Raw genomic sequence first — 4754 nt, 5'->3', positions numbered from 1 at the left:
AAATAATAAATAGATTTTTTTTTGAATGAAAATTCTGAGTCTTGAATAAGAATAATACTTGAACTGAGTCTTGAATAATACTTGGAACTAAGCAATCCATTTTCAAGTTTTCCAAAGTTCTTATTCTGCATATTTTTAGATGACACCTGAAATGACTTTAGGAATCAGTCTTTTACTGAGAGCCTTTTTCCTTGTAACTCCAACTTGGCATTGCAGATATTTTTCTACAGTTGAAGAAAGAGAGTTTTCATAAAATGTAAACATATGCTTTCATAGATGTACTTGATGTTTAAAATAGATAGTCCTTAAGAACAGTTGTGCGGAATATTTCAGAGAGTTAGGTGCAGTAAAGTAAGCTTTAACAGGTTCATTTGATAAGCAGCAGATCTTCCAAAGAAGATCTTCTTCATGCATTTGTAACAATCCTTGAGCTTTTCAAGTAACCAGAGCTGGCTTAAAACAATTTTTTACTTACAAAGTATTATTGTACAAGTTGCATAAAACCCTCATACAGATCATTACAGGCAGCATCTAACCTCTGGCATAACCTAAGCAACGGGAGTTTCTTTACAAGTTCTCACTCACGGCTGAGCTGGAATAACTGGAGACTTCTCTACAGTAGTTGGTAAATTGTTCCTGAGATTAATTACTCCAGTTAAAACGTATGCCTTGTTTCTGGTGTATACTTCATTAGCTTTGCTCTTCAGTCAATGCATCTTACTGTGCCTTTGCTTACTACGTTGAAGAGCTGAGGTCCCACCAGGAGGCCTCTGCTTAGATACTTTCTAATCACATTCGAGCTTTTATATTTCACTGCTGCACAAATCAGAAATGTATTTTAAGTAGTTTTGCTGTAGGTTGGTTGCATTGCAGATTAGTCTGTGCTGGTTCATGGCAATCCTCTGCTTGGTCCAACATCCAGAAAGTCTTTATATTATCATGTCATTTTCTGCTATATAGATGTATATATAGCATATATATGTGTTTGAGTGTGCATATACATACATGCACTAAATAGCAAAGGAAGTATAACTTAAGCCTGAAATAATTTGTTGTACTCTTTTTTTTTTTTTCTTTTTTTTTTTTTTTTTTTCTGCAGTTTATTTCTGATCAACACCCAAAATATTTAAACTTCGACTTTTAAAACAGTGTCTGCATATTATACTCAATGCAACAGAATAGGTTTCTAGTTTGTATTCAGCTGGAAAGAAGTTCAATAAATCAGAAAAGCAACTAGTCTATCTGAAGGAAGTTTTCTCTCCTTCTTTGGTAAAGTACAAGAGAATTCTGTTTAAATGAAGCATGCAATTTTAATCAATTGTACCCTTAAAAAAAAAAAAAGACAAACAGCTGCTGCTTGTTAATTAGTGAATGTCTTCACCAATGGACTCATCATTTATTCACTGCTTTCAGCGCAGCCTTAAATTCTGTAAATAAAGGTGTTATCACCATGCAGTATGACTGCCTCTGCATTTGCAAATAAGCAGCTCAGATACTACATGAAGACTTTATTTTTAAATACAAACACATGACCTTCACCCTCGCAGATTCATTGTTTTAAACTAGTAATTGCTTTAACAATCCCTCAGCCTCTCCTGGAAAGCTGGGTGCTCCAGCCCCTGGCCATTTGGTGGTCCTCTGCTGGGCTCGACTTCAGTACCTCAGTGTACTTTTTGTTATTCATTTCTGATCATAGCCTTCATGTCTCTAATCACTAGGTTTGTATCTATCCATGGCTTTTCTTTTTAAATGAATTGCCTCTGTGATGACTCTGGGAACTCCATGGCTTCCTGAGTGACCTTTACAAGGAAGTCCAGCAGCAACTTTCACTGAAAAAATTTGGCTTGATGGCTATTTTTAAGTGCAGATGCATTAGTATAAATAAGAAAATTACAATAGTAAGTACAAATAAGCAGTGATAATCACACCTCATTGTCCATTTAGATTATGCCAGTGATTAGAGACTGTAAAATACAATTTGATTCAACTTGTTCATTTACTAACTTGGTACGCTACTGGCTACCTTTCATACAGGTATGTATTATGAATCAAGGAGGAAAAGGGATATAAACATTTTGTACCTGTCATATCTCTGACCCTGTCTTCACCTTCAAATCTATTGTTTTTGTCCCATTCAGTCTAAATGAGCCTTTTTCATCCTGAGCCCTCTCTCTATTTTTTCCTCTTCTTTGTAGGTCTTCATCTCATTGTATTTATTTTCCACAAGCTGTTAGTTTAATTTATGGCTTCTTGTTGGGTTGGAATCTTGTCCCGCTGCCTCTTTCTGAATGCTGGCTGGCAGCAGAGGCACTGAGAGAGGGGCACTCACCTGGAATCCTAAGAGGATGGCTTAAGCACAAAGTTCAGACGGCCTTGCAAAAGCTCGGGAGGGTTAGTGTCTGAAGTCAGAATATAAGTAAAGCTGAAAAGCATAATACGCATACTCCTTAATAAAAAATAAAAATAAAAAGAGAGAGAGAGAGAAACAAGAATAATTATTGAACTATTTTGCCTTATTAGGCTATTTTTGCTTTATCTTGCTCTTAGATCAGCTTGCAGCTAAAAAAAATGGTTTATCTCCATGACACATTTTCTGGAGAAGTATAACACAGTCAAATATAAGGCTTCAGCTCAACTGGACAAAAATTTGAGTCTTCTATTCTTCTTTTCTTCCTGGTCTTTCACACTTTTTTCCTCTCTCTTTTGTCTTGTCCTCTTCTTTTCCTCCCCCTTACAAGTAATTTTAGCACTAAGCACTACGTCTGTGCTCAGTTGTTGTATTCTTATCTTTTGTTTTGCCCTTGCCTGTAGGTATGTTCTTCGTAATAGGTTTTGCAGCTTGTTTCTTCCAGCTTTTATTGTTTGTATTTCCCCACTTCACCACAGAGTTGGGAGCCTCTCCGGGTGACTCTGGGCCTCTGCCAATGTTGTGTATCTACCTAGAAAATACTTGCTTTGGGTTACCTAGCTAATAAACACAAAGAACTAGAAAATGACAAATCCAACTTTAAGGTCTGTTTTCATTTCAATAAAAACGAGTTACAAATAATTAATAAATCAATGTAACAGATATATACATTTTATTTAATCATATTTTGTATTTTCAAAGGGTATTTTTAAGAGATGCTGAAGCCATTTCCAAGTCTCTGTGGATGGCTGTAAGTAAAGTATTTTCTCATATTAGTGGTATGAGTCCTCACCACAAATTTGAATGCTTTATGATATGAAAGACAGCTAACTGAAAATTGTAATACAGGTTCTGTCGTTTGTGTAAGCAAGCTGGAAACTTTAAAATCTCAGAAGACAGTATTGTGAAATATGAAGACTGGATGCCTACCAGTGGTAGGCTCATACTACGCTATTAAAATGAATTTGTCCAAACATTTTTTTTTGAAAATACTTTATTCTATACTTTCTATAGGACAACCAATAAAGAACAGAGAAAAGCTCCATTGGCCGTAAGTGTTCTGAACTATGTAGAGGCAGTTTGTAACTCTCTTCAGTGAGCATAAGGAAATGTTCTGGTCCAAAATAACAGACTTAGAAGTCTTTATAATTAACATTACAATGATATTTAAATGGTTTATTAATTATATAATATGTTCTGTATATGTTATTTACTTTATAATTGCCATGATAATGCTATACTATAAATGACATGCTATTGTACTCTTTCAACATTCATTTATCAGTGTATCCTGAGAGACTGTATATTCTATCAGGCTTAGCTGTTATTTGCACATTTATCTAAAACTTACTCTGTAACCATTTTCTCACACACCATTGACAAAAATGAATGTATGGGTGGTTAGAATATTTTAAATCACCATACAATAGGTTTTACCTGCCAATATTTGCTTGATTTTTATTTATTATTATTATTATTATTTTTTTTTCATATGCATGTGAAGGTAGACATTCAAGATAAATTGGGTTTCACTCCTTAGTGGTTGCTTCTCAGAAAGCACACAATAGGTACTACTGTGTTCTGTTATCCAATGGGATTTAATTTCCATTATTATGTCCCCATATGTCAAAAACAGATCTAGGTGAAATGGGAAAATACGGACTATATACTGTTTAATGTAGTGATTTCAATATTAAATATTACACTCATAATAATATTTTTACTTTCAAATTCATTTTTATTAACAATCTTCCCCCTTTATCATTCTACATTTTTATTCTTGAAAAAAAGTAACCAAATAATATCTTTATTTTAAAATATGTTTGTCCCCAGCTGCACTCTTGGAGGCTTCTGCAAAACACGAGGAGTCCTGAGATCTTTGGCACCCCCTTCTGTGTCAGACCTCTCCACTCGGTGTATACATTTTGTGAGGGAGTAGCTTGAAGAAAGCTTATTTCTCCATATGCAAAAGCGAGGAGTCCCTGCACATCACTGTACACTGTGCCATGTGTCCTGCTCATTATCTCTAGCATCCTGGGAATAGCATTATGCTGTCTTCACTGATATCCAATATGTAGTCAAATGCCAGTTTCTGTTTGGTTGTAGCTCACTTTATAAGAACCTTTTATTGAAGGATTAGAAAAGTGCAGTTACGGTGTTTGTCAGGTGAGTTTGGTGGGCTGGCTGTGCAGAACCACTATTTCAAGAGCATACTACCAAAGAAGGGCAGGTGGCCCCAAATTAAATTAATCTGCATTAGCCGTTGCTCTCCATTTACAGAATTTAATTTCTGTAGACTGTATGGTACCACCCAAAAAATGTCATTTTAGGTCTAGACTTCTGTAGG

Source organism: Anser cygnoides, chromosome 7, assembly GCF_040182565.1.
Source record: "Anser cygnoides isolate HZ-2024a breed goose chromosome 7, Taihu_goose_T2T_genome, whole genome shotgun sequence".
In the NCBI taxonomy this organism is placed as follows: Eukaryota; Metazoa; Chordata; class Aves; order Anseriformes; family Anatidae; genus Anser; species Anser cygnoides.
This window is presented reverse-complemented; position numbering follows the sequence as displayed.